The 25,166-nt window shown below is 46.7% G+C and overlaps 1 long non-coding RNA gene across 2 annotated transcripts; it reads right to left on the reverse strand.

Moving 5' to 3' along the window:
• Positions 1-1,587: 1,587 nt before the first annotated feature.
• Positions 1,588-24,971, reverse strand: LOC106149235. 2 transcript variants are annotated; one of them, XR_001235286.1, is made up of 3 exons: positions 24,129-24,971; positions 22,476-23,142; positions 1,588-2,214 (listed from the first exon to the last, which is right to left on the reverse strand). It is a non-coding gene; the product is annotated as an uncharacterized LOC106149235 (long non-coding RNA). The 2 variants fall into 2 exon arrangements; XR_001235285.1 differs by lacking the exons at positions 22,476-23,142; positions 24,129-24,971 and adding an exon at positions 5,047-5,082.
• Between the last annotated feature and the right edge of the window lie 195 nt (positions 24,972-25,166).

Below are 25,166 nucleotides of genomic sequence, written 5' to 3' on the forward strand. Positions count from 1 at the left end.
ATGACTGACTGAAGACACTTCACATCTGGGTAGGGCAGAAACTGTGGAGTTAAGAGTAGCTATGTTTCCAGCACACCGAGGGGCAGGGACGTTTCCCAGAGAGTGCGTGGATCAGCCTCAAGGGAGTAGCCACAGCAGAGAGCAACTGCTTTCCCTTCCTCCTTTCCCTCCGGACCTGCCCGGGTCTCCAGGCAGAGAGGCTAGAGCCCTGCCATATACAATTAATGGAGCTTTTGATGTTCACGCCATTCTTAGAGAAGAACCCTTTGTTTCACCACTGTGTCCAGAAGTTCAGACACTCAGCTCCGGGTGCCACAGTGCAGAGAATGTCACAAGCTTGTAGGAAAACTGCACCATTGCTATGGGGATTCTTTTAATATTCCTCCAATTTCTTCTCAGTGTCTCATTGCATGTGGGACTGATTTCTCCTGCAGGTCCTGCATCCATGAAATCTGTACTAATTTCAATATGTGCCAGAATGAGATCAGCCAATCCCTTTCCCCTGCATTTACCTTTCTATCCCCTCCGCCGATGCAGAGCCAGCCCTGTGTGTGCTCCTTGTCTTAGAAAAGCCAAGTGATAGAGGCAGAGAAACAAGTGTATTTGTGGCATTGAGATTCAGAAGCTGCCCTTACTGAAGGAAACAAACCAGCAAATGAACTAGTGGCGTAGACACTATTTGGAAGATAGAATAGAAAAGAGGAAAACAGTTTTGGAGAGAAAAAAACAAATTCTTGGGAAAATAGAAAAAATGTGAAGGGGCCCTGTGCCCAACTCCAAGCTCACCTGGAAAGTGGTGCAGTCCCAAATGTGGCATTTGGGAACAGAAAAGACATTTCCTGAATCCTCAGGTGAGCCCCAGGAAGGTGGCAAGACCTCCAATAAGTAGGGGCTGAGTGGGTCCCCGCTGAAGAGGCCTTAAGCAGACGTGCATATTTCTGTGTCCCAGGGAGACTGTAGTGTATTTACCGGTGCCCAGAATGCCAGAGAAATGAAGGGCATGGCCCGAAACAGTCGTGCAGACAAGGGTAAAGATATCTTGACATGTGCCCCATGGGCACCAGTTCTTCACTCCTCCCCTGCCCACTGCAAACCTCACAGACAGCCTCTCCCTGGGCCCGTGCTGGCCAACCTACGGCACATATACTGCAGTGGGCTGTGTGTGTCGTTGGAAAAGCTCTAAAAGGTTCGCCATCATTGCCCTAGACATGCTCCCAGGGAAAAGGAAGGTGGAAGACCATGAGTTCCGGATGATCAGTTTCTGACAATGCAAAGAAATGGGTTCCTGCCATCAAAGTACGGTTCTGCTTCTCACAAATGTGTGAGCTTCAAATTGTATCCGCTCCTCAGAGCTTACTGCTGTCCAGGGCTGGCATTTCTCACAGCCTAGCATGCCCAGCTACTTACATGTCTTCCTTGTGGCTGCTGAGGTTCTAGAAGCCATGAAAATGGAGCCAGTAACCAGGGAAAAGTTTCTGTCCTGACAGCAAAATGTCCCTGTTCTCTCCCGCAAGGGCCAGGACAAACATGCTAAAAAGTAGAGGCAGCGTTTCAGCATTACAAAAAACATTTTCCTAAGCTCAAGCATGATATTAACTATTTTAGTATCAGTTGATTAAGAAAACACATAACAGAAAGCAAAGATATATTCAGTAACATTGCAAACTAATTTCTCACATTCATCACAGTGACATTTGTGCTGATTTGAACAGTAATCCGTATATATAAGCACATCTGTCGTTCCATCTACAGACAAAACATGCACATGGGTTTGTAGCTCCCTGGTTTGAACTCCGTATCTCCTAGGGGTCTGCAGCCCACAGGCCGGTATGAGGGAGGCCAAAAGATTTTGAGTCGGTCCATGTAGAAAATGCAGGATGTACGATGGCAGTGTCTTGCAGGATTCCCTCTTTCAATATTTCAGTCTGTGGACGCTGGCAGAAGACATAGTCTGCTGCAAAACAGATCACTCCTTTTTTGTTTGCAGAGTCTTCCTACCAGCTGAATCACAGCTTGCTTTTCACTTCTTGTAACATCTTGCAACATCACAAAATATTTGCTGCAGCTTGCGAAGGGCGGCTGCGGGATGAGTAAACTGAGAGGAGGCCTTCCTTCACTCCCACCCTGTCAGCACCTTCTGTTCCAGCAGCCTGAAAGGCAGCTTGAGAGCTCTGATTGCTTCTCCAGATTATGACAATTCCTGGCATCGTAGCCCTGGGCAAGAATGGAAGCAAAGGAAACATGGAGTTTTGCAGGTGTCAGTACATAATACTGTCATTTTACAGAACTGAATTTATAAATGACTCCATGAAGGTGAGTTACTATGGTAACCGGATTTCTCAACTATTATATCTGGAAGTAAGGATGTTGTGGACCATTTCTGTTTGGGACTGCGTATTCTGGGTTTCATGAGTAACTACTCGTCCTCCAACTCCCAGGTAACAGGCCCATGGAACACAAGACCAGGAAGGAACTCAGCCACCATCTAGTTCCACTTCCCAGGTCTGAACTGAGACCCGGGGATGTGAGGCTGCACAGCTAACATGTGTTGGCCCCAACCCCATGTTTCCTTACTTTGTTTTATGTGCTCTGTCTTTATGTGCTGGTTTATGAATGTCTAGTTATGTCTATCACAGTCACAGATTGCGTATTCCAACAATTTTCCTGTACCCCAAAGGATGGATAGGAAGGTAGCAGGAGAGGGTAGGAAGTCACCTGAGGAACTTGCTCTAGTGTTATGGTTCCAACATATACATAGATTTGCAATTTGCAAAGAATTAGAATACACCTCAGTTTGGGTGAACATAAGATAAACTTCCTCTAGCGACCTAAAATTATCTTTTATGTTTTTCTCAAGGCCTAGTTTCTTGAATAATTCTCATTATAAAAATGCATGCAAAAATACTTTGGATAAGACATTTTCCTTCCAACTGATAAATCACCAGCCCACAAAAGATTTAGCTGTTAGGTGTTGTCTTGGTTACTTTTCTCACGTTGCTGAGACAAAATATTCAACACCCAAAATGAAGGAAGGAAAGGTTTATTTAGCTTACAGTTTGTGGAGGTTTCAGTCCATACTTGGCTGGCTCCGAGGCAGAAAGTAGCAAAGCAACAAGAGGAAAGCGGGGAATGGCAGCCAAACAGCAAACAGCCAGAGCAAAAGGGAGGAACCGGCGCAAGCAACCTCTTTCCCTCCCTTACATTGTAAACAGGCTACCCCCACCTAAGTGGCATGTAGCTCTCCCATAATGTCCATGCCCTCCTCTTCCACAGGCTCAGCATGTATACAAAGTAAGCACCCTGGCTTCCTGCTGAGTCACTTAGCCAAACCTCTAGACTCCCTAAGTTGACACAATGTATCAACCATAACAATCCACCCCTTGTCAACTTGGCAACCATACACATTTCTTTAAACCAGTTTCCAGGTACAAAGACATTATATTCCATTAGAACCATAACATTTCACCCCCTAAAGACTCATGCACATCCCCTTATGCAAAAGGTATTTAGTCCATCTGCAAGAGTTGCCAAAGTCCTAACAGTTGCAACATAGCTGAAGAGTTCAAGTCCCAAGTCTCCTCCGAGATGTAAGGCAAACTCTTAGCTGTGACCCCCTGTACAAACGAAAAGCTAAACACTTCCAACATTCAATGGCACAAAATAAGCAGTACCATTCCAAAAGGTACAAATAGGGGGAAACAGAGCATTGGGACCAAAGCAAGTCCGAAATCCAGCAGGGCTAACATTATGTCCTGTAATTCCACATGCAGCATCTGAAGCAACTTGTGGCACACTGTGAGCTCCAAAGGGTTTGCACGAGTCCACCCCTATGGCACTTCTGGTGGTTACAGCTTCCACGGCTTCTCTCTTAGGCCTGCTTTGCTCCCTCCCTACAGCTTTTCTCAGATGATCCACGGTCCTGGCTTTTCTAAACTTCTGAGGTCTCCAGAGCACCTTTTGCTTCACACTCACAGTCTCACACAATACCCTCTCAGGGGCACACTGCCTGGCCTCCCAGGCCTTCTGAAATCTGGGTGGAAGCCTCTTTAACCTCAGGACTCTTGCATTCTCCATGCACCTAAAGCCAGGGCCACAGGGGCAATGCCAAGGTCTGCTGCCACCTGGAACAGTAGCCAAGTTTTCCTCTCTGTTGGCCTCAGGGGTCGAGTGCCTGGATCGCTGGGCACTCTGAATCCAGTTCTGAGGAACAAATTTTCTATGCTGCCGCCATTCTGGAACCTGGTGCGGCCGCTGCCGCCATTCCGGAACATGACACTCAGCAGCTTTTTCCTCAAGGCAAGGTCTTTCACCTTTGCAGTTTTGAGGCTGCAAAGGGGGGAGACTTGCTGCTTCTTGTGATGCCCTCAGGCCATCTTTTTTATTTTCTTGTTCTTTCTCAGCTATGGAGAGCTTCTCAGCTCCACCTTTGCAGTCCACAGCTTTACTGCAGCTTTCTTTCTGGCCAAACTCACAACATTTTAAATCATCCTGCTGGGCTCTTTGTTCTTGATTCTCAATATAAATCTGGCTAAAAGCTCCCAACAATAGCCATGCCACTTCCCCAAAGTCTGACTGCCTTGAAATTTCTTTTGCCAGATTAACCACTCCACTGCCGCCCTTAATCTCAGTCTTAGGCAAAGTCTTTGGACACAAGCAAAATGCAGACAAACTTTCTGCCAAGACATAACACACATCGTCTGGAATCCAACAACCAATGAAGTCCTTCTTCCCAGCAGAAACCTCCTGAAGCTGGTCTTTACCAGCAGAATTTCTATTAGCCTTCTGGTCTTCGGAGCTCTGACCAGAATCTCCCAGACAGAACAGCCGAAGCTGTTCTAGCGCTTCTCTTTCAGGCGACATCTCTGAACCTTTCCGAACACTTCCCACAAGCCATTTCCAAAGGCTCTTGAACCACATGGTCAGGTATAGTCACAACAAGGACCCCACTCCTCTGGTACCAAATTCTGTCTTGGTTACTTTTCTCTCGTTGCTGAGACAAAATACCCAACGCCCAAAATGAAGGAAGGAAAGGTTTACTTAGCTTACAGTTTGTGGAGGTTTCAGTCCATACTTGGCTGGCTCCAAGGCAGAAGGTAGCAAAGCAACAAGAGCAAAGGGGGGAATGGCAGTGGAACAGCAAAGCAGCCAGAGCAAAAGGGAGGAATCGCAGCAAGCAACCTCTTTCCCTCCCTTACATTGTAAACAGGCTACCCCCACCTTAGCGACTTGTAGCTCTTGCATAATTTCCATGCCCTCCTCTTCCACAGGCTCAGGATGTATACAAAGTAAGCACCCTGGCTTCCTGCTGAGTCACTTAGCCAAACCTCTAGACTCCCCAAGTTGACACAATGTATCAACCATAACAGGTGTTTCCACGGGTTCTTATACAGCAGAATGGCAAAAGCTTATAGCATTTAGTACCATTCTTATAAAAGTGCATCAACATTCAAAATTAAAACTACAAAGGGAATTAAAAGTGTTAGTACATTTTAAAGAGACCTAGAAATACAAACACTTGGTCCCCCAAGGTCTTTAAATGTGTGTAAACCCCCTGAGATCTTGCTAAAATGCCGATTCTGGCTCGGGAGGTCTGGGACAAGTCTGCATGTCTAACAAGCTCTCAAATGATAGCAGTGCCTCTGGTCTGCGGGTTACACCTGGGGTAGAAAGGGACTTGTTTACTCGCAGTCTCCCTGGTATGTTCTCTGTGAAGGGCAGCCTGGCCTTCAGACCTGGGACCGTCGCAGTCGCAGAAACCTTTCAGGTCTGCAAATTTCTAATTCTCTTGTTATATGTATTATGTTCGTGGCACTTAGGTACATCTTGTATATTCCCATGTCCCATCCCATATGTGCATGTCTTATGCCCCCACCCGGACTATAAACCCATCTCATCTATATCTGCCAACCCTGGGTGTCGACATAGCTCCTGAATGAAAAACTAGTCATGACTGACTCCATTCATCGTCAGTTACTTCCGGAATGCCTCACTTAGCTCATCCATGAGCTCAAGACTGAAATGTCTGGCCCAAGAGATATTGAGTTTACTCTGACTCATTTCTCATCTCTCATGTTACCTTTTAGAAATCAATTTCTATGTAGAGTTCTTTCAGGTCAGTGATAAAAGAGCAAACAGCTGTGAGGATTTAGAGGGCTATCACAGAAGGCAGGGGGTTCATGGGTTGTAGCAGGCCACCAAAGAGGAAGCAGTAGGATACAATGGAAGAACACTGGCCTGGAGCCTAACAGACCTGGGTTCAAGCCTCTTTCTATTCCCTACGAAGTTGTATAGTTTAAGAAAAGTTACTGAAACCCACTGGAAATTCATTTGCTCACCTGTATAGGGGATGCTTTTTCCTGCAGCTGTTAGAAGAGCTACAGTAATGCATTATAAATGGCCTAGCCTGATGCTCAGTGAAAGATAGATGTTATAATCTCTGCAGAATCACTTCCACACAGAATTGCAATTTGAGTCTTTGCCCCGCCCCCTTTGAGAAAAAAAAAATCAGGAGGATAAATTACATGTGGGGCATTAGTGCCATCTAGTGGTGTACCACTGTCTAGGCTGCCTGGTAGACAAGTCTTCCAGTACCTTCCAAGGGTTGCTTCATTTCATTCAACAAGTACTTTGCGTGCCTGCTGTGTAACAGGCACTGATCTAGCTGCTGAAGCTACCACCATGAGCAAGACAGCCATGGTCCCCGCCCTAAGGGAGTTTGTCAGTTCGTGCGAAAGACGGCTGATTTTCTCTTCATCCTTTAGCAGACGGTGCTCAGAGAGGTTAAGGAACTCGCACAAAGATGTAAAATGACGTCAGAAACGAGATTCCCATCAGATCTTTCTGCTAGTAGAGTCCACTTCCTTTCCTCTGCTCTTGCTGTGTCCTGAATGTAATGCCCAGTTCTGTGTGCTGCATGGTACTGCAAAAAGGGCACCAGTAGGAGAAGTTTTTGGAGAGAATGAAATTGCAGAGGAAAGGGGAGAACATAAAAAACAGCTCAGTGGGTCATCTGTGAGGGGCAGAAAGACAGCTGCTGATGTGGCTAATTATGCTCCTCTGGCACAGTTTTAGAAAAATAAACCCAAGCAATCTCCTCCACCAGGAAAGAAAATATCCCTAATAATACTCCTTATGCTTTTGTGTTTTAAAACGTGTTATAGCTATGCTAAGTTAAAATGATATTCTCTGGAAATCTATAGAAAAATGCAAGGGTTACTAAGCACCAAACACCAAGACATCACTGGATCAGAAAACAGCCACAGGGCCAAGCGGTTGCCTGCTAAAAAGGACTTTCAGCTTTAAAACTAGGACATCCAGACAAACTAGGATGGTTGGTCATCCTAGCAATGGACCAGGCTGGCATGATCTGTATGGAATTTAGGCCAAGGCAGGTGTTGTAGTCAGGGTTGGCAAGGGAAACGATTTAATATAGGACACATAATTTAAAGGATTATTTTATAATGTTCACCCAATGAGTCAAATGCAAAAGAGTAAGGGAGATCTGTCCACACACTAGCTACCCAAAGAATCCAGCTGAGGGCCTGGATCCCCCGGCAATGTCCTGTATGAGTCCAGCTGAAGACCTATATCCCATAGCAATGTCTTCCATGGGTCCAGTTGGAGGCCTAAAGCTCATGACAATGTCTGCTGCAAGTCATCACGGATCTGCACTGGGAAGGCCCAAAGGTCAGTGGCGGAAGCTAGACAGTCTGCACCCTGGATGAAGGATCTACACTGGAGCCAGGAAACAACACTCAAAGTAAGGACCTGAACTCCCCACCAAAAAACCCACAGCCATCCTCAACAACAGCAAGGTCCCGAGCTCTTCTGATGATGAGAGCAGCCGAGTTCATATCAGGAAGCCAGCGCAACAAGCTTCTCCAGGAGAATCAACAGCTCATCATCTTCCTGTCCAGTTCTCCTTTCACATTGTTGCTAACAATCCTCCCAGCACCATGCTATGCTATTCAGCTCCAAGTTAATCCACCATAGCAGGTATTAAAATCTGGGGTCCAATAGAGAGCTTGACCACAGTCCAAGGGAGAATAGACAGGACAAGGGCAGTCCCTCAGTAAAGTACCTTGGTGCTCAGCGTTCTAATTACTCAACCCTTATGGGCAGAACTGGTTGGCCCCACGTGGAAGGAAGGGCTCAGGAAGGTACAGATGTAACAGCAGAGTTAGGTCAGACCATGTCCCAGCTTCCTGATCTACACAGTAGGAAGAATATAGTGCCCATTCCTAAGATAACATGTGAGCTACATTAGTTACTCCGAGGAGTACCTGGCCCGTAAGTGTCACCGTGGAATTCTCAGGAAAAGAAGTGAGTATGTGGCTCTGGCTGGATCATGTCCTCTATAGCTCAAACCTCCCATCTATAAAATAGAAATCGAATTCTTTACTAAAGCTTTCAGAAGAAACAGAACAGGACCAAACCAACAAGGAGAGAAGGCGGGGCGAGTAGTTAGGAACTTGTGCTCTGCAATCAAATGGCCTGGTTGCATCCAGCTCTGCCATTTAGATATTCATTTATTTCACAAGCCCTTATGGGCCCTGAACTGTTCATAGCACTTTATACAAATCTGTTTAGTTCGTTCTCACGGCACTCATGAAGTATTGTTATTCATCCCATTTTATAGATGAGACCAAGGCATGTAGAAGTTTTAATTTGCTTAACTCACAGAAGGAGCCAGAACCTTGGGCAAGCATGCGGACATTTCTGTCTCGTTCCCCTTACAAAAGTAAGATAATCCATTATGATATGTATGTCATGGGGCCGCTGTGTGATTAAATGAGATAATCTACGTAAAGTACTTAGTGAAAGGTCATAGAAAGTACTCATACTTAAACTCAAAACAACTCACTGCTTAATTGAAGTGATGAGACGTACTGTATAACTATCAAAAATATAACCGTCAGTTTAGGTAAATGGCCAAATGAGTCGTGAAAGTCTAGGGAGGTGCAGGTTCCCGAAACCCCGCAGGAACTGTGGCACACAAGGGCAGACTGCGAAGGGCAACCCTGTTTTCGGGGGAGACCTCGTAGGTCTTGGAGGTAAATGGTGAAGAGGATGTTCAGGATTGACAGTCCGTCCCCAAACTCCAGTCCTTGCTTTCTTGAACTGAGTGGAGGCCAGAGCAAGCCCTCACCTGGGAGAAGAAGCCTGGAGCAGCCCAGACAAAAGAACAGACCCGCCCCTGGGCCACCTGGGGAAGCCCCAGACACAGCCCATCCTTGCCCCGGCTCAGAAAGCCTGGGCAGAGGTCCAGGTGCCTGGCGTGGCTGCCTTCCCGCCCGCCCGCTTGCAACACCGCCGTCTTGGCATCACTTCCCCAGCTTTGTCGGATTGGACCCAGCGTTGGCTCGCTGGTCTCAGCCCTCTGCCTTCACCTGCTCCATTTTCTATTGTGTTCCTGATTCCAGACAAGACATTCCATTGTCCCCAAGTTAGAGGAGGGGCCTGGACGGGGATTCATGGTGGTGAGAAAAATATCTGTGGTAAAACATGCGGTGGCTCCTCACAAAGAGCTCGGCCCACGTACCTCGTCGGGTGGAGTGCTGCGCTGCATTGTGGAAACCTAGTAAGAGCTGTGATTAGCACAGGGAGATGCAGGAGGAAGCCCCCCTTTTTTTGTAATAGAGAGACAGTATTCAGAACAAGAGCCCCTCTCCAGGGCTGCTGACAAGAGCAGTACACACTGTGTGGGCAGTGATTGTCCACCCAAGCACAATCGCTCTCCTCCTCTCGCACCACTTACAGAGGAACGGGAGCTACGCTCGGAGACACAGTTCCCAACTGCACTGCTTTGCTTCCAGTAGATTCTCCGCCTTCCCTGAGCACCTCACCTAGCTCAGTTGGACACTACCTGGCTTGGATTTCTTTTGCCTGGCTGTTAACTTCCCCAAATCACTGGCACCAGTATGTGGCGAATCTCCTGCTTCTCACTGGGGAGTTGCACTTGCCTCAGGTCCATGCCTTGGAGCCCCAGTCCTTGTGGAGGACCTGGGTAAGGGCTCCTGCAGCCACAGTGCCCTGCACTTCAACCCTGGCTCCTTGGGTCTTGGTGTTGGAGCTGGGCTGCTGCCCAGTGGAGGCAGCATGGGCGCTGTGGAGCTCAGTAACCAGGAGACTTGCAAGGAGCCAAGTGCCAGGAGGGGCTTCCTGGCGAGAAGGGAGCCCTGACGTGGGGAAACTCACCGTGTGCCTTTCTGCTAGGGAGGCTTCTGGACCAAGCTTCCGCTGGGCTTCTACGGGGCTTCTGAGGCCCACACACAGTGCATTCAGGGCACCCCAGCCCAGCTTTGCACGTGCTCTGCCCCGCTGACATTCTGTTCTTTTCAGTTCAACAGAGCTGGCGGGAGAAAGCCAAGCTCATGGAACCTGCCTGCTACAAAACCTCCAGACTGAAATGTCTATGACGCATGCTTCTGTTCTTGATGTACGCTGTAAAATCCATGACAGGCATCAAGGAGACTCCAGGGCCAGCACCTCCGGCACAGGGGTGATGTCAGGGAGTGCAGTGGACACAGACCAGGTTTTCAAGTGGACCCGCCGGTGGCCCAGGCGGGATGGCCAAGGCCCTGTTCACCCTGCTGCAGGAGCTCAGACAAGGCTGCCCTCAGCTCACAGCACTGAGAGGAGGGAGGTGTCGCTCCAGGTTTCTCAGCCAGGCAGCCGCACACGTTCGGAGGCCACAGCCTGCTTCAGTGGGCTGAAGCTGAATGGCTGCTTGTCTCCCTCCGGGGATTTGAGGGCCTCCTTGTTAACCTGACCTCGCAGGGTGTATCCAAGGAGGCGCTTCTATCACTGCTGTCTTCCTTTCTCTCTCTCTTAGGGGCCTCTCCTTCTCTAGCTTTAAAAAAGCTCTGAAGAGTCTCTACTGACCTTCCACCTGGAGGTCTCCTTCCCTCCACCAGTCCACACACCACCCAGCCTCATGCCTGCCTCCCAGCGCCCTGCCCCTACCGCCTTTCCAAACAGCCTGGGGTTGCCTGGACACCCAGGACGTTTGTATTTACCCTGTGTTAGTGTGGATCTGAGCTAAGCCAGTCAATGAACCAACTTATTTCAATTTTGCTTATCCTTATTTTAAAGGGCAGGCCAGAGAAATGCATGCTAAGGGAAGGAAAAAGGAAGCATATACATGGAGTGATGAGAAATATGGTGAGTAGGGCATGGTTGCCATGCCTGTAATCCAGCGCTTGGGAGGCTGAGGCAGGAGGATAGCCATGAGTCTGAGGCCAGCCTAGGCTACATACTGAGTTCAAAGCCAGCCTGAACTACATAGTGCAATTCTGTTTCAAAAAGGAAAAAATATAGTGTTTAAATTAAAAATGTATTACAGTAAAAGACACATTGCTATTAATCCCCCTCAAAATCTTTCCTCACTTTAAACACACTTATCCCGTCATCCTTGCCACTTTCTGAGGCAGTTCTGGAATCCTCTTTTGTGTCTTCAGTTGCATTGTTATACCTGCCTCAGTGTCCTGAATTGATTCAAAACACTTTTCATGGTCTTTTTGATTTGGGGGAAGAGTGACATGGGTGCCAGAGTAAATAAATGGATAAAGTAGGTGAGGACACGCAGTACTGTTTTCATGAGCCTGTTCTGCGTTACACTCAGGGGCAGCACTCGCCATGTTTTCTATCACTCCTGGTAAAGACACTCACAAAAAAGGACTTCTGCAACTGCTTCAGAGAGTGGTGAGAATGATTGGACGAGGTGTTTGGAGCACGGTGGGGTGTTCTGAGGGAGTTCATGATAATGTGTCTTTTACTGTAATAATTTTTTATTAATACACGTTTGCAGTATGTGCATTTTACAATCGTCTTCGAGAGCTGGTACCTGTATACAACATAGCTTCTTTTTTTAATCCCGCCCTTTCTCCCTCTCTCCTTCCTCCTTTAATTCCCTATTCCCCTGGTCAGTCTTGTTGATATTATTAATCCTAGCTCATATTTATGGCACATACTGTCCACAGTCATTGAGGTTATTAGGATCCTGTACATATCTGGCATTTCTTCACTATTTCACCATCCCTTCCCCCATGTCCCTTGTCCTTGGTCCCCAGGACCCGACCCAGCTCCTTGTCTCCTTCTATCCTTCCTTTGTTTCTCTGTTCATTTGTGCTTTGCCTTACTCAAATGAGAGAAACCATCTGGCATTCAAGCTTGTGTGTCTGATTTGTTTCACTCAATATTATATTTTCCAGGTACATACATTTTCCTAAAAATGTCTCAAATTTGTCCTTCTTTATAGCTGAGTAATATGCCACTATATACAGATACCACCCTTTCTTTATCCAGTTGTCTGTTGAGGGTGATACAGGCTGCCTCCAGGATTTAGCTATTATGAATTGTGCTGTTATAAACGCTGGTGTGCCTGTATCACGCTAGTATGATGTTTTAAGCCCTTTGGGGAAGATCAGTCTTTTACATGTAAACATTCACTGTACATTTAGATCTTCCCTTGTATATTGTACCTGAGAGGGCTCTTGTGGTAGACACCACACCCCTCTTAGCATTCTCCTCCTGACGCGCAATGATCATTTACATAATTTTATGGAGAAGGAAAAGAGGATTAAATGGGGCTGGGGATTTAGCTCAGCGGCAAAAGCGCCTGCCTGGCAAGCGCAAGGTCGTGAGTTCGGTTCCTGGTACCGGAGAAAAACCAAAAAAACAAAAAACAAAAAAAAACAAAAGAGGATTAAATAACTTGCGCAAAGTTTCAAAACTAGTTGACAGAGAGCTAGTTGTTAATTCACTCTTTATTTAGTGTAAAAATTCAAGCAAACTTTTAGAACGTTTCAATCCTTCAAAAAATATTCATGAAGCAGACCTTCAAGTGAGCTGCGTGATTGGGCAAGTGGAGTCAGGAAGCTGCTCTAGAGGGTCCTAGGAGCTTCTGCGCCAGGTTTTAATGGTCCCTGTTATGAAACAAATGCCTTCTGTCCAGTTTGAGTCTCTCAAGAACATAAATCATACTACCAGGAAGTAAACGATCAGTACTCAAGGAGCGCTCATCAAGAATACATCAAGCATTGCCCTCCTTTTTCCCGTTGGGAAGCAGCTTTCCTAAGTTAGGATCTGTGGGAAACAGTGTAAAGGGCCTGCATTTCTCCATCACCACCCGCACCTACCCAGCCACTGTCGCCAGCAGGCCTGGCCCTGCCATCCCTTCCTGTGCAGCCCATGTGCTTCCCACAGAGAACTGCCAGCACCTGGGACTAGGGCTGGTGCTCCCCCTCGTTGTCTCTGAGCAGGTCCAGCCAGACGAAAAGACTGGAATTGCATAGTCTCCCGTGCACCCTGGGAGATCCTGGTCCCTGTGGGGGAAATGAGACAATATTTACAGTAGACAATAAAGTCTGCTGCAACCTGTATACACCGAGAAACTCTGAGGGCCATAGTTTGCCTGGAAGCACTTTTCCTTACTCTCCGTACGATCTGCGCTTGCCTGATCTGGGGTGGGGGAGATCACGCAACATACACACATGTACGTTCACACACACATATGCATGTGTGTCTACTGGCTCCTTGGAATCTACCAAACCTCTTAGTGAAGCCTCAGCAGCCCTAGGAAATTGCACTTAGAAAACCTAATTCCACTAGAGCACGCCAGCATTCCAGAGCCAAGTCAAAACTTTTAAATAACTGTGGACTAGATTCTGACCTCAGAGCACAGACCGGACAAAGGAGAAGCCAGGGAAGCTGGGCTAGCAGGGAGGCCAAAGCCTGTCCCTCTCATGCCCCTGATCTCTGCTCCCCAGCTGCCCACCCCACACGCCAGAAAAGGATTGAGTCGCAGAATGAGAGTCAGACACTGGTTGAAGCTTTTGTTCCTGAAATGGAGCCTCGCTCTTGATCTAGGAATGACCACCAGAGGCAGTGTTACAGCTTGGGTCAAGTTTTCTTTGGCTCCCTGCATCTCAGCATTCATCCTCTTTGTTCCCACCCCAACCCTCCTCCGGAAGCCAGCCAAGCAGCTCTGTGCAATTCAACTAAATTTATAGGACACTATGCCGCTTGGCGCCGTGCTGAGAAATATAAGGACACTAGTCCCGGGTCTGCTGCAAGTTCTGTGACCTTGGGCTTCTCAAGTGACTGTTCTCGCTCCACCTTACCGAAACTGGAAGGATACCAGAAAGACAACAAGAGACTCAGGCTTACATTAAAAAAACCTAGGCTGCTCATGCGAAGACTGACAAAGAAGCGCACACCCGTATGTGTTAAGTTCGAATAAGATTTCATTCTATTCTATTTTTCTGAGGCAGGGGTCTTGGTATTTTGCCTGCAGTGATTATCCTGCCTGAAACATCTTTTCAATGAGCTGAACACTACAGTAGCCCCCACTATCCGTGGGTTAGCTTCCTATTGCTCTATTTACTAGCAGCCAACTGTGGTCTGAAAATATTAAATGGAAAATTCTAGAAATAAACAACTCATATGTTTTTAAATAACATATGAATTTTGATTGTAGTGTATTATTATGGCTCTATTTGTTATTATTGCTGTCACTCTCTTACTAGGCTTACTCTATAAACTAAACTTGATCATTGGTATGCATGTATAGGAAAAAACCATGTACAGAGAGTTCGGTACTGTGGCTTCAGGCATCCCCTGGGGTCTTGGGACATATCTCCCATGGATGGGGGTGGGCAGGTGATGTTCCCAAGTGCATTTCATGAGAGCTTCTGTGCTCATACTGCAATTTCCATTTTCGTTAGCAGCTGGTTTTTAAGGAGCTATGAAGACACTGTACTGAGCTTCCTGGAGAGCCATGGTTTCAACCAGGGAGGCCGACATGGGGAAGGACCAGGCTGGGAAAAGACACAGGGCATAGGTGCATATCTGGGTGCAGGACCAAGGAGGGGAAGGCCAGAGGTCAAAAACATCACGGTGGTCAGGACAAAGGCACTTGGGGGAGGGGAAGTAATGGAGCACAGACTTGCAGAGGAAGGCTAGAGAAGAAGAAAAGTTTTCTTAGAGTAGCCTATGAGTTTACACCCTATGCCTGACCTTAGTGAATCCTACAAACCACATGAGAAGGGTAGTATTATCTTGCTTTCTAGACAAGGGCCAAGCCTGAAAAAGCCTGTCCACACGGCAGTACCTCACACCAGGGCCAATGCCTCCCAAGCCCCTGCAGGGCTCATCAAAGAAGCTCATTTATTAGCTTCATCTGAGCTAGTTAGTGGTAAAGTATGGAGTCCAGCCCACCTTCGTCTCCAGAGCCAGTGGGTACTGTTCTCATTTCATCTCACCTACCTCATTAATGCATTACCAACTTCCTAAAATTTTTCTATGAAATCGATATCTGCGTGTGAAAATAAATTTAGGCATACATATTTGAAAAAGTAAAATAAGCACTTGTAACTCCACAACCCAGCTTAAAGCACAGAATATTGTCAACACTATGGAAGCTCCCATGCGTCTGTCTCGGATTTCAACTCCCACCCTTCCAGTCCCTGGAGGTGATGGTGCTGAAATGTGTGCTGATGCTCCTTTGGCCTTCTATAATATCCCCACATATGTTTGCTGTGTAATCTCCACTTTCCCTCCAGATCCGTTCTCCAGCCTTTCCCACCCTGCCTGTGCTCCTAAGGCTCACCCATCCCACCTGCACGGGGCTCCCTTGATTCCTGGTTCCCTAAGGGACTCTGCCAAAGTGAAGCCACAGCAGAGGACAAGGAAAACGAGGAGCAACTGCTCCTCTGCTGCCTCCCTGTGGAGCCACCCGACTCCAGGCAGGCCACCCACAGACAGCTATCTCCTCCTTGGGCTCCTGTAGGCCTTGGGATAGTAAAGCTCCCTGACTGCTTGCTAGCCCCGGGCTACTACACAAGTCCTTGCAGATTTCCCAAGCCTAGGGCTTTTCATCCTCTTTCTTATTATCACCCCATGTCACTAAACAATATCGTTTCAATTTTCCAGGTGTTTATCTTTATATAGATGAAACAACAGAGTATTTTTCTCTGTTTTACTTAGTTCACTCCATATTTGTGAGACTCACCCATAATGATGTGTGTAGTTAGTACTCCTTTGCCTTTCTTACTTCTTTGTAGTTATTACTGCTATACAGTATTGCACTGAATGAACATATCAAAAAAATTTTTTTTTTTTTGGTACTGGGAATTGAACTCAGACCTCGCACTTGCCAGGCAGGTGCTGTACCGCTGAGCTATATCCCCAGCCCTGAACATATCAAAATTTATATAATCATTTTGTGATGATGGATATTTGGGTTGGTTATTCTGGTTTGGGTTTTGTTTTGTTCTGAGACAAAGTCTCGGTATGTAGCCCAAGCTGCCCTTGAACTCACAGCGATCCTCCTGCCTCAGCCTCCTGAGTTCTGAGATTACAGGCATGTGCCACCATGGCTGGTTTTGGATTAGTTATTCTGAATAGGAAGCACAAAGCATTCTTGTATCTATGTCTTGCTTTAGTTCTTTCTTAGATACAGATAGACATACATAGTCATATACATAGAGAGAATCTCTGGTGTATATACCTGATAGCAGAACTTCTGGGTGGTAGGTCCTGTCCCCTTTTCTCTCTACCAGGAAATACCAAGTTGTTCAGTATTCTGTACTCAACTGAGAAGGTACCAGAACTGCCCTGTATTTTTTCCAGTATATTAGTTATCTTCAGGCTTAAATTCTTGCCTATCTGACAGGTATGAGAAAAGTACCTCCTTGTAGACTTGATTTTTATTTTGCTTATTATTGACTGGTTCAGCACTTTTTTCCTTCTTCGTTGGCTCTCCGAGTTTCCTCTTCTGTGAACGCCTGTGTATAATTTTTTGTCCACTTCTTGGGTAGTGTGTTTCACTTTTTCTTGTTGATTCATATTTTCTGAAAACTAAGCTTTGGCCAGTTACATATATTGCAAATATTTTTCCTAGACTGACTTGATAATGAATTCTGATGACTCCAAGTTTAAATTTTTAATGTAAAGTATATGAATCATTTCCTTTCCAGTACCTCTTAGTACTTATCTGAGACATTATTTCCTAGCCTGAATTCTGTAGTTTCTTTTAAAAGACATTTAAAATTGCACCTTTTATTTTTAAGTTTCCTTTTTTTTGGATATATGGTAGAGATCCATTTTATCTTTTTATACCAACTTTCCAGTTCCATTTATTGAATGGACTACGATCCCCTTTGGCCATTTTTATGCCTGCTGTGTGCGCCATGTGTGTATTGGTGTGGTGTGTTTCTGGGTTCTCTTCTCTGTACCAATGGCACGATTCTAATTTCTACAGGTTAATGACAAGTCTTGATGCCTGGTCTCTTTACTTCTCTGAAAGTATGTTGTCTAGTCTTTGCTCTTGGCTCTTTTCTACAAAATTATTTTCATAGTCATATTCCACAGAGAGTGTTAGGGGTAAACAGCAAGGCCAGGGACAAGTGCCTACATGCAAATTAGTGACACTGATGTGACTGTGGTGGGCACAATAGGGTCCAAACTAGGTCGGCTGGTGCCAGGGCTCAGCCATATCTGAGGTCCAGGGCCCACAGTCTCTGAAAGCCGGAGCACGACACCTTGGATGTGGAAGGAAGCTCAGCTCAGGTCAAAGTGGGGTTTGTGGCGGTCTCTGCTAGCCTGCTGGCCCGAGGACAACATCAAAGTACTAAACCTTTACCATTAGCCTCCTTTGGGGAGGTTTTAATAGGGACTTGGATATGTTTATTCAGAGAGAGAGAGAGAGAGAGACAGACAGACAGACAGACAGACAGACACAGACAGAGAAAGAGAGAAAGAGATTGAGGTAATTCTTGAATTATTAGCATTTACTATGGCTCTGGCTTTCTTCTAAGCATATAACATGTATTAACTGACTTCAATGTACCTACAACCCAAATCAGTTCCTAAGTAATCACACAACTGATAATTCTTCAGTAGGCCTTTGCCTAGGAGGAAGAGATCACCATAGAAAATTGAAGAATTCCCTTTACATATGATCTTGGACAACTACTTCTCAGACTGAGCTTTTGGGCGTTTTCCTAGTGAATCTTGTTTATGTGACCTGTAAGGAAAAATGTAAAGCTGTGTTATGCCATGTAAAAACAAAAACAGGATCGTGGTGACTGCATTTTCTCTGCGGAGACAAGCAGGAAGAATATTCTAGAACAGGCTGCCTGGAGTACCCATTATGTCCTCCACAGAGTCTGAGTGAACAAGAAAGGCTTGGCCCCTTCCTCTGGGCCAGGAACTCTATGGTATCAGATGCCAAGTACTGGCATCAAGGATTTTCCAACAAGGAAGGCAGCCGCCTCAAATCCTTTGTGGAGCAAGACAAGTTATAAATAGATCTATAAATTTTTTTTTTTAACCAGAAGGCAACAGGCTTAGCACAGCTATTCTTCCCTTTTGGTTACCCTCCCCGTGTCGCCTTGCCTATGAAATCCCTGCTACCAGGCAGAGCCATCTGCCTATGAGCCAATCCGCTGCAGCAGCCAACGGAGAGCCAGGATGGAAGCTGGCTTCCATGACAACTTCAGGTTGTGACCTTGCTTGTGGGAAAGAGTAAATCTTCCTCTCTTACCTCTGGCTAATTGGGCAGGAGGTAGAGGAGACAAGAATTTATGGTACAATTTGCCACCTGGTGACAGAACACTAAAGCATCTCTTGCAGAGAGGCAGGCTCTGGGATTAGGGACAGGCTGAGGAGAAAGAGGACGAAGCTGAGACCCGCTGGGGGAAGCGGGACTTTTAACTACCAGAATAGAAGGCTGGGGGTTTTACTGGCCAAGTTGTGTACTGCTTGCGGGAGGCTTGCTGGGGGTTGGGGGCAGACAGACAGACAGACAAGGAGAGAGACAGACGGAAACAGGCAGATTGATTTCATCTCTCCTAACAGACCCACACAAAGACCTGGAAATTATTTAGCCCATTTCTTCTCAGACCTTGCTGCGCATTGGAATCACCTGCGGACTTGTTAAAGCATGGATTTCTGGGTTCCATTGCCGGTGTTTCTGATTCAATAGGTCTGAGTCTGGCCTGAAAATCTGCCTTTCTCACAGGGAGACATAATGAGAACATGTCAACTGTCAGGTGAAACTGATGCTACCAACCTCAGGACCATATTTTGACAGCTGCCGATTGAGCCCAACTTCCTGATTTCACCAGTGAAGAAACCAGAGCCCAGCAGTTCATGAAAATATATATCAAAGGTTCAGAGTTAGTTACTGATTAGAGCCAGAACAGCCCAGAGACTCCTGGACTCCTTTTCCAGCGCTTCCCCCACCATGCCAGGCTGGCACGTGGCCAGGATGCCAGGGAGGTGCTATTCTAATAATAAACATGTTCTCCTTTATGGCTGATGAGGACCAGGGTCCATGTTGTGTCCTCTGCCTTCCCTAGCCCAACAGAACTGGCCCTGCCGATCAGGACAGAAATAGCCCAGCCCAGCCCACTCACCCAACATCAGATCATATTCCCACAGCCAGGTGCCCGCTCCTAAGGGCCTCAGTCTATGTGACTCCCCCAGCGGCCTCATTGGTAAAAGAGGAAGAGATGTGAGGCCTCCGCAGTGACGCTGGGTCCGCACACTAGCCCTGAGCTGTGGCTCTCTGTACATCTTCCACGTTCACCAAACTCTGACCTTAGTTAGTGTCCAACGTTTCACCTCCTTGTCCTGCCCCTGTGACACTGAAACTTCACTCCGAATGATCCACTCATGGGGTATGTGGGGCGCCCTCATTCCTGGGATGGAGTGCTGACCTGTACTCAAATGGGGAGGCTGCGTCCTGCAGCCCACAACCCTCTACCTAGCGAGGTCAGGGCTCCTGAGTTCTGACTGCCTCTTGAATTCCCTGGAGCTATGCTCTCCCTAACAAATCGGAAACCTCAGGTTCAACTTGGTATAAAATCAAAGCTGAGACTGACCTCGGGCTGCCTGTCTACCTGCCCCTGGCACTTCCAGGGCCAGCTTTTGTGTTGACCATTTTCCCAGCTCCACCTCGCCCTTGCCACTTTGCTGCATTTTACCAGGGAGATCTAGCACAGAGAGATCCTACTGAGGGAAAGTACTTCCCTTCTGGGGACCCGGACCGACCGCAATGCCCCGCAGGCGTCCTTTGATAGGGAAGGCCATGGTCTGTGAGAAGGTAGAGTTGCTAAGTGGTTCTGAATAAAAATGGGTAGATAACGGAGGTGATGGAGAAAATGGAAGAGAGGATCCTGGAGAAGGTTGGGGTGGTTTGAGTGACACAAAGGACTGGAACCTGGAGGGGCAGGAGGGCAGCCCATAAGAGATCCGTCCACACAGTGGCCAGAGGACGCTCCCTGCTCGGTTTTCCTGCAATGGGGTAATATGACCTCCTCTTTACCCCAGGTCTTGTTATGCTTGCATAGCATGTGGTGATAGCTTGGGGTTGAGAAAGCAGGGTAATGCACATAAGGGTGGTATCTTAGTTACTTTTCTCTCGCTGCTGAGACAAAATACCCAACGCCCAAAATGAAGGAAGGAAAGGTTTATTTAGCTTACAGTTTGTGGAGGTTTCAGTCCATACTTGGCTAGCTCCAAGGCAGAAGATAGCAAAGCAACAAGACCAAAGGGGGGAATGGCAGCCGAACAGCAAACAGCCAGAGCAAACGGAAGGAATGGCAGCAAGCAGCCTCTTTCCCTCCTTACTTTGTAAACAGGCTACCCCCACCTAAGGGGCGTGTAGCTCTCACATAATCTTTGCCCTCCTCTTCCACAGGCTCAGGATGTATACAAAGTAAGCTTTGTATACTCTGGCTTCCTGCTAAATTACTTAGCCAAACCTCTAGACTCCCCAAGTTGACACAATGTATCAACCATAACAGATGGGCCTGCTCCATGATGGTCTGCGGAGATGCAGGCGCACCTAGCAGCATTATATCTTGGTTCCAGGCTGCAATCTGCTGGTTCCACCTGGCCAGCAGCAGCGGTGTGAGCCGTAGCTAATAGCGGGCTGAAGACATGGGGAAGAATGCTTGTTGCGATTGCTGGGTGAGGGATTTGTGCAGGGACATGAAATGAGATAATTCTAGTATCTTTTTTACTCTAGCCATTTGAGAAAATGAGCTTGATAGGCACAGTAGGCCCTCTTTAATTTAGACCCAGTTAACTTGGAATCTGCGCCCCGCCGGCAGGAATTTGGGGGAAATGAAACCAATCAGGAGTACAAAGTGGTAGGAAGAATTTTAGACTTTAGAAGGGACTAATCTGTACTTTTTGCATATTAACAAAGTGTTTGTCACCCTAAAGAAATAATTGCAATAAATCCATGATAACTTGCAGAGATTTATGGTTTTAAAGAAGAAACATTTAAACACTCAATCCTTTTCTACAGATTTGATTTGAGAATAATTGCAAACTTCTTCCTAATCCCTTCCCCACTTCACAGATTTTATCTTCTTATTTCTCCCAAGGAAAACTTGCATGGTGTGGAGATAACTGGGAGAGCCAGGTTGCCATTTCTAAGACTCCCTGAAGACCTGAGATGGGATGAATTTCCTTCCCAAACAAGTATCAGTCAAGAAGGCCGGGGTGGATGGCTGGGATACCGCAGTGGGAATAAAGGGAGATGGACAGAGGGCCCTTGCTGAAAATGTTCCCCTTCTTTATTTGTTCCTGGACCAAAAGCTGCCGGAAGGTGTCTCTCAGAGTATACCTTGGTCCTGCTCCTGAGAAAGCCAAACTTGGAAGTGACTAGCAGGTCTAATTGTGCCTCTGTGGAATCCAAATTCTGGAAGGAGTCAAAGAGAAGTCTGGAGGTCTCTGGTGAAGGCGGATGGATGAAATCCAAGCCTCACAAGGACCCAAAAAGCTGTCAGGGTGCCTGGGCAGCATGGAGCCGAGCTGGACGATGCATTCCAGATGGTTTGCCTGCCTTCCTTGGAGCTGCGGCCAGTTGGAGCTCCCGGGCGGCCTCCCAAGGTAGCCCCCCAGAGGACTCAGGGCAGCTGTCCAGATGGGAGGGACCAGGCTAAGGATCACTGGGGCAGGCTCTGAGTTGGAGGGAAGGGGCCTCCTCCTTTGTGCTGAGCATCTGGATATGGTTTTTCAAGCTATTAAAAACACTACTCTGCTAAATACAGCCAATTCATTTTTAAAAAGCATTTGGGGGACAGTTCCAGGCCAAGAAATTACCCCAAATGGATCCAAATCATTTGGGCCTATATGAGACAAGGAAGCTCAGAGAAGGGGCTCTGAAACTTCCTAGTAGGCATCAGTCACCACACAACCCTCCCCTCAGCTCCGTCTGTTAGCAGTGACCCCGCCCACCGCAGACACTCCCAGGCCAGTGCCAGGACTGTGCAATATATTTTACTGCTTGGTTTTGTTTTATTTTAGCCTGTGAAAAATATACAAGGCAGATGTAGAAGATTTTCTTCCATGTTCGAGCCTTTCAGACTAGGTTACAGAAAACAAGCCTGAGAAAGAGACGGGACAAGAAGAGTAAGTGGGAGCAAAGAGAAGAAACAGATCAATGAGCCACTTACAAGTTCCCGGTGGACTCTGTTCTGTGAATCTGATCTCACCATGATAAAATTCCTTCCCGTGAAGAGCAAGCTGGTTTGCCCCCAGGTGGCTGGATGGTCAACTGAGTTCAGTCCGATAAACAGCTGCCCCTCTCCAAGGGACTGGGGTTGGGGAAGGCAGGAGCCTCTGCCCTTGAGTGTCCACGTTGGGAAACCTTCTCTGCCTTTAGGAAGTACTGGCTTACAGGCAGCAAGACCCAGTGCTTGGGAGCTTCTGGTTTATCAGAAAAAAAGGACAATCACAAAGCAGCGTGTGTTAGACAATTCCAAGGCAAAGGAAATCCATAAAGTACTGAAGGCATACAATGAGAAGTGAACAGAGCAGCTTGGGGTTATATTTGGAAGGGAAAAAGTTGTTAAAAAGGAAAATCCTTTCCAATCCAACAGTCATATGCAAAGGAAGTCCAGGTACAATCTTGCCCAATCTTCCAGTTTCTATCCTGTTGCTTTTGAACTGCACTTCAGTAAAATGATGTTGGACACATATCAGAGGATTAAAATCTTATACATACAATTAATCCTCCAAGTTTTCTTGCTTGAAGAGTGGAAATGTCTTATGTATATAGTAGTCTACTTTTATCCAATGTTTTGCTTTCTGTGGTTTTAGTTACCCATGGTCAACTGAGATCTGAAAATATTAAATGGGAAATTCCTGAAATGAACAATTCGTAAATTTTGAATTCTACATTATTCTGAGGAGCATGATAAAATATAGCACTATGTACTCCATCTCTTCCAGGATATGAATCATCCCTATGTATAGTGTATCCACATCATATATGCTACCTTCCCATTAGTCTCTGAGCTGCTGTCTCAGTTATCAGATTGACTATTGGAGTACTGTGAGATGCTATAATAGGATTTGGTGCTATCTTCAGTTGCAGGCATCCATGGTGGGCCTTGGAACACATCCCACAAAGCTAAGGGGATCTACTTTATATCTCCCAATTCTATAAGCTACCAATGATGATTTTTAAAAAAATGTTTCTAAAAAATTTTATCCTAGTCTACATTGGGAGGAAATCATGCCATTTGGTGCATAAATGTCTACTGTGAATATATCATTACAAAAAACAAATCATATACTGAAAACATGTGGCACTATACCACAGTGGGACATAGCCACACATCCCTAACTGCTTAATCTATGTCCCTGGAAGTCCTGTGAGAGCATCCTTGTCCCCATTATTCACAGACCTAATTTGACCTTGATCTTCCTGAATGCCTCAGCATCCAAATCTTTAACCTCCAGGCTCAGACTCTTGCCTGTCTTGACAGGGCTTCTCAGAGCTTCCAAACAACTCCACCTCCCTGCTACACGCCAGAATATTATTAATCAGTGCTGATCCTGCTCATGGCTTCTCTGCTGTGAAATGCTAGCCTCGCTAAAGAGTCAGTGTTGCTCTGTGCTTGTCAACATGGAGTAGGAATTCAGGCCTAACCTCTGTCTTTATTTTACCGTAGTTGAACATTGACAGACTCTCAGCTCCCACAAACAGTTCTCTAAAACTCATTCACCTTGTGGTAGCAGAAACACGTCATGAGCACCTGCCAGTCCGTCTGAAATAACATGGTTAGTGACAGGCCGCCAAGGAAATGACAAGAATTTTTTACCTCTAGGTTTCAAGGAGAGTGTCTTGAGATTGTTTTCCAGACCAGACGAATTTCTCTGGACCAGCTGGTGCTTTCTCACTCAAATTTTTCAAGCCATCCAGATGAGTGTTGTTTTCCTCTAATTCTTTTCCATGGATCAGTGCTGGCGGTCCTCATCATGCTAGTGCCTGGTGAACGGCAGCTCTACTCCGTGATGTAGTGTTATGCGCCTTCCCCTGTGGCTGGATTCTCCCTTGTGATTCCTGCATTTCTGTAACGTGGCGCAGGTTGGAGGAGGCAGCACAGGATCTCCCAGAGACACCTGAAATTGGCTCTGAATCACTCTGCCAAGGCAACAAAGGCAGTAGGTGTCTGCAGTATAGAAGGATGCATCCCTGCATCTAAAACCACGGCTACTTCTTCACTCCCTCTCCTGCAACTGCCTGTGTGCCCTCCTGAAGAAGAGCCTCTAGCGTGGGCTTAGAAAGCAGATGTGTAGGAGAAACTCTGAGACCGAAGCAGGAGTCCTTCAGGCTCTACTTTACTCACAGGGGTTTGGCCCAGATTTTCCGGGACAGCTTGCTGCACTGGAGGAAACAAGCTCGCCCTGTCATCAAGGTGACACGTGGAGGTGTCTCTGATCAGGAGTATCAAGGAAGACTCTCTGGAAGATTGCTGTCCCACCCTGTAGCTTTGATAGTCATGCCACACTGATGGGTCTGTCCACCTGGTGGCCTCCTCTTACCCTCCAGTGTAAACACCAAAAGAAACGGGATCTGCTTATGAGATGTCTCAGCAGGCATCTGACCTGATTTGGATCAGCACAAGAGAATCTGTCAAACCAAATTTTGTTTGGGAAATATGGGGCTGTTCTGGTTGAATCCATTTTGAAATCTAAGAGCTCAGGAAATTTGGCTGAAAAGAGCAAGACTCGTCCAAGAAGCTGTCATGAAGGCACACCCATCCTGCCCCGGTGGCTGGCTGCCAAAGTAGATTGGCTCCAGGTAAGTCACTGGCAGAGAAAAGAGTTCTTCCTGCTCTGCATAGCAGCCTGTGCCT

The sequence above is a fragment of the Chinchilla lanigera genome, unplaced genomic scaffold, assembly GCF_000276665.1.
Source record: "Chinchilla lanigera isolate Chin_1 unplaced genomic scaffold, ChiLan1.0 scaffold00040, whole genome shotgun sequence".
Classification (NCBI taxonomy): Eukaryota; Metazoa; Chordata; class Mammalia; order Rodentia; family Chinchillidae; genus Chinchilla; species Chinchilla lanigera.